This window comes from Thunnus maccoyii, chromosome 8 (genome assembly GCF_910596095.1).
Source record: "Thunnus maccoyii chromosome 8, fThuMac1.1, whole genome shotgun sequence".
NCBI classification, from domain to species: Eukaryota; Metazoa; Chordata; class Actinopteri; order Scombriformes; family Scombridae; genus Thunnus; species Thunnus maccoyii.
Window position 1 is genome coordinate 1,452,027 of NC_056540.1, and position 11,997 is coordinate 1,464,023.

At 39.0% G+C, this 11,997-nt stretch overlaps 1 long non-coding RNA gene across 1 annotated transcript; it reads left to right on the forward strand.

Annotated features, from left to right (window-relative positions):
• Positions 1–5,804: 5,804 nt before the first annotated feature.
• On the forward strand, positions 5,805–7,854 carry LOC121902385. Its single transcript, XR_006097526.1, has 4 exons — positions 5,805–5,996; positions 6,107–6,490; positions 6,761–6,868; positions 7,623–7,854. It is a non-coding gene; the product is annotated as an uncharacterized LOC121902385 (long non-coding RNA).
• The last annotated feature ends 4,143 nt before the right edge of the window (positions 7,855–11,997 follow it).

The window sequence follows — 11,997 nt, forward strand, 5'->3', positions numbered from 1 at the left end:
CATGGATCCAAGAAATGCAAAAGAAGGGCAAGCACATAAAGTCAGACTGGAAAGAACAATATTCTATGCAGAATACTCAGACACTTGGCAGTAGTAAGTAGCAAGAGATGGTTGCTACTGACTCTGTAACTCCTGATGGCTCAGTATTGATTAGCAATAAGTCCTTACTAGCCTTAATGGCAGAGGCAATGTGGAAACCAAAGCAGTGCAAAGAGAGGGTCAGATGCAGCATGTGAAATTGTTTTTGGCAGCTGTCAGACTTTTGGGAATCACAGAATATCACCATGATTATGGGTATTCCCTTACACTGAGGCAAGATCACAGCAAAGGAAGTTTAGAGCACTATAATTGAAGGATGGAGGAAGTCGCCATGATGCGAATGATCCATAGTATCCATTCATATCATTCCATCCATGGTAAGTTACTCAAACACTGACCAGGAAACTGATACAGTGGTGAGTCAGGAAGTTAAGTCTTATTATTATTGTAGTTTCTAGGATCCTCCCCTCCAAGATTACAGATGCAAACAAGTTCAGTAACAGCAGAAAGTGCTTCTTTTTTAACTTTAAGAAACATGTTAAGAAAAACAGTTAAAACCATTAAGTAAAAACTCTGGACAAAAAGCCAATGCCTTTCCATCACTGTAGCGTACTGGAGAAATACAATTTACTGAGCTTTGACAATTTTAGATTATTCTCAAATTTGTGCCTAGTTTATAAAATGTTAAATGGTTTTGCCCCTCCTCCACTATGTGACTTTGTGTACACTCGCTCAGTAAGTTCTATTAGATCCTCCAGAATATCCTCTATACAAGATTGTACCATACCATTTCGTCACACTGCATTTGGGCAGTCAGCTTTCTCTGTGAAAGCCACAACTCAGTGGAATGCCCTACCTGATGATATGAAGAACTGTAGTTCTATCAATACATTCAAGGCCAAACTAAAACATATACTAAAGACCAATCAGCTGTGTGACCACTGAGTCACACAGCTGAGGGGGGTGTTTGCTTTTTACTGTTTGTTGTCGTGCTGTTGTATGTTTTTTGTCGGGGACTACAGATGCAAATTAGCTTCAAGCTAACTCTGGTGCAGTGCATCTTTAATGTTTCAAACTGCAAACTGTCCCATTCAATAAATAAATAAATAATAGCAAGGTGGAAGAGTTTGTATGTACGAATGGTGAATGGGAAAGTTGTGTCTGACTCACTTCCTCTTTCCCGTGCTGTCAAAATCCTTGTCAAATACCTAACCAATGATCTTCAAATCAGTTCCTGAAAGCTGCTCTTTAACTATCAAAACAATTCTGTCATTCTGTCTTTCAACCCAACACCTCCTCATCACCACCATGACTTCCAGGATATTCAGGCAGATTCAACTGAGAATTTCCATCAACCACCTGCTGGTTGTATTCCACCACCAACAGCGTCTAGACTCCGGAGGGATCCTGTCATATGTTCATGTGGTCCTAGGCTTCATGAAGATGTCCAAATGTTTTCTCTAGTGCTAATCTCAATAAATATTGTTATGCGCACACACACATAGTTGCCATGTGAAAATGTTGTAAAATAAAAATGTTGTCATTGAACATAATCTGGGGTTTGCGGTATCATCTAGTATAATCCAATATCATTGCTGTCAATGATATTGGATATTGCATTTCTCTAATTTTCTATGTCTCTGTATGTTAATAAAAGTGGAGTCATACAGCTTTGGTATAACTACAAAGTTTTAAATAAAAACAATGTAACATAAGCTTTGTGACATGCCTGCATCTCTCCACTGATGTTGTATGCTATCATACTACCTGTAAAATTAGCTTTGCGTTCAGTCTGAATGTACCCTAACTAACTAGCTCATCAACAGGAGTTGCAGGGAAAAAAACATTGTGAAATTACAGTATGAAAGTGAAATAACGGATAAAATGGATGGAACTAGAGGTAGATGTAGAATATTTCACAGGACAGGAAGAGTGTGTAATAATTGTGGTATAGGCAAATGAAAAATGAAGGTATGGTAAAATAAGCAATGCACTTGTGAAAATGAGGGAAAAAATGACATCGTAGTGCACTGGGTGAGTGATTTTAATGCATATAATGCACTGTGAGCGAGTAGAATAAGAGACTGAAATGGGGAGAGTTTTTCATCAGTATGAGTTGGTGATGGAAATGATGGAAAGCCTATGTGCTTTAGAACCCACAAAATTGCTCAGTCCTGCATTGACATTACATTTGCTTCAAGAGGTGCATGAGTGGGACACAATGGACAGATTCATGGGTAGTGTTGTGACTCATTCTTATATCTAATTGATTGTGTAATCATTCCAAATATGATCAAAATTGGAACTAAGGAGGTTTAAGTATAAAAAGAGCAAGATGTGAAGAGTCTCACAAAAAGTGGAAGTGGAGAAAAGTGTAGCAATTGTAGGAGAGGGCGATACATGAAAACTCACTATGTGTAATAAGTTTAACAGCAGTGAAAAAAGTCCTTTAAGGCAGTCCAGTAGTTCAGTGGTTGAATGAACTTTAGCGGGTCGTGCTTGGAATAAGGCCTACAGAAAATTAAGACAGCAACCTCTAGAGAGATGCACTGCCGAATACAAGAGATTGAGAGCAAAAGCAAGAAGAGTCATAAAAGAAGTCCAGAGAAATACAGCAGCTGGCAAGACTTCTGCAGCAAATTAGAGCACAACATAAAGGTTAGTTTAGTCTGGAATTTAGTACTCTGCATGGCAGGGGAGTACAGGCAGACCATTATACCTGTTTCACTACATAATGGAGCTATAGCTGTGAATAGTAAAGAGAAGGCAAACATGCTTGCAAAGGCATTCCGGCTAATACATAGTTTTGGGAAGGTCAGTGAAGAAAATAGGTGAATAAATAGTTGATAAGAGAGCAAGCCAGGCTGCTATCTTCCAAGTTCCAATTGTTGTTATTTTTTTTCCTACAATAAAAAAGCAAAAGTGGTTAATGAATTGGCCTGGATACTCTCATTGGTTGAAGGACATCATTTGTAAGTGCCTTCCAAAACCGTTTCAAATCAAGGTTACAAATACTATTCATACAGTACAACTAGACTATTTGGTGAATTACAGTTGCCAGCTACAGTAATTCACCAACTAGCCCTGCGCATATGTCACCAAGCTTCTAGAACCATATATTTCATGAACAATCCTAGATGGATTTAGCTGTGGCACTCTCTAGTGTGATCAGGCCTTTAGTCCATAACTCTGTATGTTGACATTAGCACATACATAAAAGTTAAATCCCTGGAAGGCCCTGGAAACCTATTTTCAACTTTTTACTATAAGTGATGGGACCCAACATGAACAAACCATTTTTTTTAAACTGAATTTTCCTAATAAATAATGACTGAACTTCTTTAGTCATGGATATTTGATATAGAGGAATATTTAAAGCCAGATTTTAAGGGTCTTTAAGGCACCTGAAACTTGCACTCACACACACACACATACAAACAGCAAACTTGGAAATACACAAAGGAGTATAACACACACATACACCTGTGCTTGCCTCTGACCCTCTTGGCTCAGCTTGGCTAAAGATGATTAGTTTGTGCAAAGCTGCATTAAACATAATTACTTCCATTAGAAAACTGTGCCGGCCCGGTGCATAGACTCCTCTCCTCCTCTGCTTTTTCTCTCCCTGTGCTCCTTTCCCTCCCAGCCTCTCTGCCTCCCTCTCTCCCTCCAGTCTCTGCCACCCACACAGCCCGGCTCGGCTGGTTGCAGACTGGGAGTTGACATTCTGAGAAACCATTAAAAGTGCTCATTATTGGGAAAGAAAAGGAGGGCAGAAATCAAAGAGATAGGCGCTTATTCACTGCTGGGGTTCCCTGATCTGTTCTGCACTCATTCCCCAGCTTCTCTACCTTTCTGTTCGCATCCTGCTTCTCTCTGTCTTTCTCTCCCTTCTTTGTTCTGTGGCCTCAATTAAGGTTTACCCTCCAGCTCTTTCACACCACTGTCGAAAAAAACAAAAAAACAACAACAACAAAAAACTTGCTTTGTCTTCTTAAAACATGCAAGAATAAACCATGTCAACTGAGTGAAGATAACTACTAACTACTATACTTTTTATCATGTGTAATGACAAATGAAATCTGTGCAATTTTTAATGCAGGGTTTCACCAAAGACTTCAGCTGTCCTGTGATGGCCTAAATATGTTTTCAGAGGCTTTTTCAGACAGTTAGCCAACTTAAGCCATTAGACCACCATACTGGTCCATTAATGTCAGCTTTACTGTATGAGGATTTTCATCCATATTCCAAACTTACTCATGCTTGAAGGTTTGGCGCATATAATCCATTTTAATTGTGCTAAAGATATTTTGATTTATTGAGATTAGGGCTGCAATCATTTTCAATCAATATTTTTTTTTGATGAAAGGAGCTAATTCATCATTTAGACCCTGTTTCCATCTGGCATTACAGTAACCTGTGATTTGTATCTGCATACGCAACCCAGTCTCACATCAAAGTGTGTAATAGCTACTTTGGTCCACAGCGCAAAACATATTAGTTTCACAATAACAGCTCTAAAATTGTGAGATGCCTACATTTTTTTTTGTCCACATGTCTTGTTGCAGTAGCAGTGAATTATATTAGTGTACATGTACTTTGTATGTTTCTCAGCACAAGATTTGCAGAGGCTAGTTAAAGTTAAAGGTTTGGAGGTTTTGTTTCTTTAAAATTAAATAACCGACTTTTTTAAACTGTGTAACAAAGTCTGTGTGACTGTGTAAAAAATAAAAAAAAAATCTATAAAAATAAGACTGCCTTTACATAATGGTACTTTCAGCATTGGCATCCCTGACTCATAAAATAAATTCTGCCCGAGGCAGATCGGGCATCGATGCAAATCGGGCAGTGACAGGACCGAATGCATTATTTCCCTGAGGAGTCATGAACGATTTCAGTGGAAAAGAGTCCTGTTCCTCTGTAACGTCTGCAGCCAGTACCCGTCCAAAGAGGAACCCAATACAGAGACCAGACCATTTGGATAACCGTTAGCCAAAGGTGTTAACAGATGAGCGAGATCGTAAGTTTGCTGTTATTTTACTATCTAGCCCGTTAATTAAGCTACTTGGTATCTAGCTACCTAGCCAGCTACCTAGCTACCTTACCAGCCCTCTACATAGCTTATCAATTATTAGGTTGCTAACTAGCTAAAACAAGCTACTAGCAGCGAGTTTCCTGCATAGATTCATTTCGGTGGCCACCCGAAGTGAAATATTAGATTCTATTTGTGGCTGACTATTTGTGGTGGGTGGGGGCTGTCTTAAATTAATTATTAAATAATACTGTATATAAGGTGCTCCATTGCAAATATCTTAATTGCCAAGTACTTTGTGGCAAATAAATAACTGAACAATATGTACAACTCCATTGCTTCACATTGTGTCAAACAAATAACAGCCCTCACCCAGTTGTTGAGTTGTTGAGGGTTGTTATTTGCATGTATGCAGCACGCTCTCATGCACGCCTCAAATGACAGCTACACAGAGATGGCTGGTGAAGAAACAAGGACGGTAAAAATTTTATGGATTTTTTTGATGGTCTACCAATGCAGTGAGATTTCTCCCAGTGCTCCCAAGGGCCAGTCCAACTATGACAGATGGGTCCATTGTCAATGTGTTTGTGAGAAAGAGAGAGAGCGAGAGCAGGGCAAGGAGGACAGAGTGAAATCATTGTGCTGCGCGCAGCTCTACAATGAAGTAAAACTGTAGGATTTTACCCATTTGAAATGGTAAAAAAAAAGAAAAAAGAAAAGCTTGGGGAAGATTCCCAGTGATTCCCATGTATACAGTACAGTAGAGCTACTGCCTGTGACCTAGCCCCTACTGCAACAGTGATTCTTAACGAGGAAAAACTGGAACTGAACTTTCTGAAAGAGAAGCTGGACTGGCAGAAGAAGAGAACTGGAAAACTGGAAAAAGAGAGATGTTTTCTCTATGGACAGTTATCATCCCTCACAGGTGCGTAACTAGATTTAAATCATCAAATTTAAATAAATTAAATAGTACCAGTAAATACAACAATTGTTATTATGTTAAATAAGTGCACTTTATTTATTTGTAATCTTTAGTACAACTGAAGGAAGAACCCATGGATGATCCAGTTGCCATGAATGATTCTGAAACCTCTGATTCATCATCCACATCTTCATCTACATCTTCTTTATCCTCATCTTCAGAAGCCAGAGTTCTGTTGGAGTTTGGAAAAGACCAGGTTTCCTCTAATGAGGCGCCACACAGCAACTATCATGAGTGTGTTTGGCTCCATATACGTATGCGAGCAAACCTTTTCTCTGATGACTCTGAACAAAAGCCAACTGAGAGCCAAGTTGATCGACAGCCATCTCTGCGACTTTCTTTGTATCTCGACATCCTGACGTGTCAGCTGTTCTTCAGTCCAACATTACTGCTCCCAATGAGTGAACTGCTGTTCCCATCATCAATGATTTAAAAATGTATGACACAGTATTTGATGTGTTGACAGACCCAATTACTTCATATATGCAATCAATAAAATTTAGTAAAACAATATCTAACGAACAGCAGCCTATTTGATGTGCTAATAAGCCCATTTACTTTATTTACATAGGCTACATAGCTACATAAAAAGCTTATCCTGTAATACAGTTTACTTATCCTCTCTTTCTTTTAAAACATTGCTACACATTCTGTTTCTTTCTGTGTGAGTATTAGAACTTCTGTAACTGTCTTTTTTGCCTCTTCAGCATTCTGAAGGACAAGTCTGAATACTTGCAAGACAGACGCTCAGGGCTGCTGGAGAGCTGTGGAGGGCTGCGTCTGTAGTGGTTGGTGTGGTTGAGCGAAATTTCTTGGTAACTATCAGATGAGTTGCCATGAAATTGTGCACAGACATTAATGTCTCCCTCAGGATGAATTATAATCACTTTAGTGATCCTAATGTCATCATCAAGTCGCAAATGTTAGCATGCTAACATGCTAAACTAAGATGGTGACGTGCTAAACATCATACCTGCTTAACAGCTTGGGGAAGCTCCTACTCCACCTATTAGAGTAGCAATGGAGTTAGTAATGGATAGGGGTAGAAGGGCCATCAACAAATTCCAGCCAGAAGTGGGGCCGAGCCTGACTCTCTCTGTGGACTCAGGTAGTTAATACAACAGTCCAAAATGGGTCAGCTCTGGAATGTGCAAATACAGCTTAAAAAAGCAGTAAACCTGCGTTATTATAAAGTGGCCACAATTCCATTTCTCACCAAATGCAGATCAGTGGTAATAATCCAATGATGGTCCAGATGTATACATACATGGATTCGTAAAATGAGACATTTCCAGTTTAACCTTCAAGAAATCAGGGATCAAATCAGGGACAGAAGTAACGCGAGACCAAACAAACGGTCCGGGATTTGCATAAACGACTCAAGATTTCAAAGTAAGCCCCTTAAATCTCCAAAAGCGGCTCTAAACCCTCAGTGGGACTACCAGCCGCGGGAAAAAAAGGTGCAGCACATTTTGCATTCTATAATGAGGCACCAAACCAGTGCAAATGGAAATCGAAATGGAAATCCACTGTGTAATTTTCCACCTGTTTTCCTGTCTTTGTTCACAGGGTGTAACTATGGTGGGTGGTTTAGTGATCACATTAAGGAAATTCCCCTTTTCCCCCTGTTACACTGGGGGCAAACATCAGCTCCACAGAAGCACATCTGGAGCTGCTATAGACTCACTGTCCACATGAAGACGGCTGCAGGAGAGCAGGTTGAACTAAAGATGCCCCATTAAAGACAATCTCCACACGCTATATACAGTCTCTATGTACAGTATATACACTATGTATCATTTCTTTGGTGGCCAGTAATAAAATAGTAAGTCAAGTCTCCAATATCTTACCAATCTGGCTAACTACCAGATGTCTGTTTGTATAGTTGCTTTAAGACTTTAAATGCCTCAGCATCCTTTGGCCAAACTCAAACGTGGGGCAAAAAGCCTGTCATCATAGGCTCCCTGTGGCTGAATCACACTGCCTCCCTCATCTCTCTCCAAGAGAATGTCTTTTGTATGTCTTTGTAGTCTCAACATAATGAATCATACAAATGGGGATAACAGTGCACACTTCAGGACAGTTGCTCTTCAAAGGCATTCACAGTGCTGCACCATGCAGTTTCATGAGTTTCTGTCAGTACACTGTTTATTTACAGCAGCAGCTAGATGAGTTGATTCAGAATTATTTTGACATTGTTGTTGCTCCAGCTAACAGGCGTTAACAGGCTCATTCTGTTGGCTTGCTTAAGAGACAGGGAGCATTTGATTGGCTGAAAGGTGAGAGGACAGTGACAACACCACAGTCATGAAGGGTGACAATCAGAAAAAAAAAGGTGACGTGAAATAAAACCATTATGAAAATAAGAATGATGAAATATTTCAGAATAAAGAGCTGAGTTTTAATTATTTCTCCAATTATTTGACATATTCTTGGTTCTACACACTCTATTCATGTGATTATTTATTTTATAATGTATTTTTATTGATTGCTTCCAGTCTGTATGCAAAGCTAGGCTGACCAAGCCCATACTTAAGCTTTGTACGTAACGGACATGAGCTTGATATCCATCTTCTCGTCTCACTCCAAAATGTTGAACTGCTCCTTTAATATGAAACACACCACTGAAATACAGCTCAACAAGCTCTGTTTCAGAGGTGCTCTTATCATGAGGACAGTCCCAGAAATAAAACAAAAGACTGATTGAAATTCAAAAAAGTCAGATTTATTTACAAAATGCTTTTAACAAAACAGGTTTACTCACAAATTGCTTTACAGAGCAAAAAAGATAAAACATGAATACAAAGGAACAAACGTATCTCAGATTTATGAGGCCGGAACTTGCATTTGTGTTTGAGTGTGTGTGGGTATGTTGCACTAGAGACTAAATATACTGTCAATGTAGCAAATATGACCTCAATATCTGCATTAGTAGTGAAAGACAACAAAGGAACATGTTCTTTCAAATCAACCAGGAGCTGTGAGTGTGGAAATGCATCAGCATAACCTCGCCCAGTAACATCTGTACACGTGTGCCATCGTTCCTCATTTCTGGTAGCCCAGGGCATGTTGACGTTCAAAGGCATGTCTGGGTTTTGCTGTCATGGTTCCTGCCCATGATGACATGATTTATATTATAGAGCAACAGAAAGCAAACAGCCACTGACTGATACTAGGGTCATGCAGGGACAGTGCCTTTTCACATCTGCGCTGACCAGTTGTATCTCCAGTTTTGGTGACTGTCTGTGAATCGCTTGTGTGGGTTACATAATTTGAATCCCACACAGGAAAGGCAGACTCTGCCACTGACAATGAAAACTACTATATAGAGTTGCAAAATAGGTGTCCAGGGTTCCATAAGTAGAAGTCTCATTAATTTTCTTCATGAACACTGGGCCTCATGCAAGAACATTTTTGTATTCCTATCCTAAGTCTTGCTTTCTTTTTTCTGTGAAGCTTGCTTGAGGTCCAAGTTGGTTTCACCAAACTCTTTTAACTGGCCATTTGTCCATTTCAATCTGATGAATGCCACCTGTTCATGAGGAAGTATATGTACCTAAGATTTGATAATTTGCATATTCAACACCCCAAAATTGTTAAATAAGGTGATCTGTTCCACTATGTTTGTATGTTTCATTCAATAAAATATTACCCAAGAGTCAAAAGAAGAATTTCATACTGCAGAACTTCAATCCCTGCTTTCAAAAATCAGCAGATGAAAACAGAAGAAATTTTACAGTCAGTAGTCATATTACAGGTCCCCAAAAAATTGGAAGCCATAGTGGCGTGTCATCAGAGCAGTACTCTACTGTGACAGAAAATAAAGACAGAATAGTTTGACATGAAGTTATACAGTAGATACTAAAACATGTGCATGACTCAGATAGGAGGCAGTCAAGAGGAGGTGACAGTCTTGGCAGCTGTCGGAGTGAGAATTTTCCTAACAACTACTGAACTGTAACTTGTAAGATGCTATGCCAAAATATGCCAATAAAATGATAAAATCTTAAAGTCTTCTCAAACCTGGGGCTGCCCTGGTAGTTCACTGGTTAAGACACATACTACATAACTAAAATGTGTGTGGTTTGATTCCAGACCTTTGTTTGCATGTCATACGCCTCTCCCTACCCCTGTTTCCTGCCTCTCTGCACTATCAACTATCTAATAAAGATAAACATGGCCAAAAAATCATCACTTTGTTCATGACTCATACAACAGGTCAGTATCATCAGTGACTTTTGATTGTAACTAAGAGAAAATTCTAAGTATTTGAAAATTGGTGAATGCAACAAATTCTCTTACATCACTCGTACATGGCTTGGATCGATTTGTACAAGTGGATCTTGCATGAGACCTAATGTCAGGTGAATGACACTTCAAGAACTTAAAGGTTTGTATGCTTCAAGTTAAATCACCAGTACAAGTGATGAAAATATCAGATTCTTTAATAAAAAGTCAGGTACAGGCTAGTGTATACAAAACTTCAAAGGTGCATATCTGTAAGAAACATCCAGTCACAAAGCTTAAAACTCTGGCAAGGTAGGATTATGTTATTTTAGAAATCTGATCATACTACAGCAAGGCCATAAATCAAATATGCTAACTGGGGATGTTGTTCAAGGCTTGTGCCTTGACCCTTTGGCAACCAGTGCACTATCTGCAACTATTTTGATAATTGATACGTAATTTAGACAATTTTCTTAAGCCAAAATACCAAAAACTCACTGGGTCAGGCTTCTCAAATGTGAATATTTTCAGGTTTTTCTAGTCAGGTTTTCTGGGATTAATCACTAACAGTAATTGAGAAAATGATCAACAGAATAATTCATAATCTGGAGCCAAATGTCTGCTGGTGAAAAGACACTGTCCATAAATACTATAAAAATGTATGGAATTTTTAAATCAAGACTACAATTTTGGTTCCTGAAAAGTTTACATAGAACTGTCGTCACCCACCATAGCAAAATGATATTTTACTGACTATCTCCCAGTTTCTCAGCAGGACAAGAACAAGAAAGCCAAAACTGAGATGTCCACAATGAGACATTCAATCAAAGACTAAGTCTAGGTCTAAAGAATAGGAATGTTTCAATTCTGAGAACGATGGCCATTTTTTGTGCCCTCTGTAAAATCCCATCTGGCTTTCACTCATTATCTCATATTTTCCCACTGTATTTTCTCCAGATCTTTCTCTCTCTTTCAGTTTTGTTCTCTCTTTCCTCATCTCCCTCTTTATTCATCACACTGAGGGGCCTTAGTGCCAAGCCTCCATTGTATTGTGCAGAAGATCTCACACACAATACCCTTCTAAAATACACACACACACACACACACACACACACACACAGGCTGTGCCTACCCTACTGTCTTGTGCATTATATCCTTCCTAGCTTATGTCACGGGGCTTTCTCTCTCCTAATCCACGGTGAATAGAAGAGGAGGAGCTGTGGGGGGATCCAGCAGAACCCACAGCCAGCTCCAGCAGCACCCTGTCAGAGGGAAAGGAACACTCTAATAGCCCTCTTATATTTGAACAAGGAAGAGAAATCAAATTATAGAATATATTCAACCAAATACTCCAATATCAATATACTGCATATCATATATAACATGACAATATTTTGCAGTGACCTTTTCGGTATTGGTGCTTTAACATTCACACATAAAAAAGATTTAGGAAAGAAAAATATACTGTTAATATATAATTTGATGAGAAGTTGTGACATTGACCTCTAACTGCAGTTTCAACAATTCAAACGGGTGGAATGGGATTATCTTGATTACACTGTTAAAAGATTAGACACCAAATTTACTTTATGGATTAAGACCGTGGTTTCAGCAGTCTAATAAGAGACTAATAACATATTATCAACTTCCTTCCATTGTAGTATAGACCACAACAAGGATGTCCATTATCTTACTTTTCACAATAGCAATTGAGCCT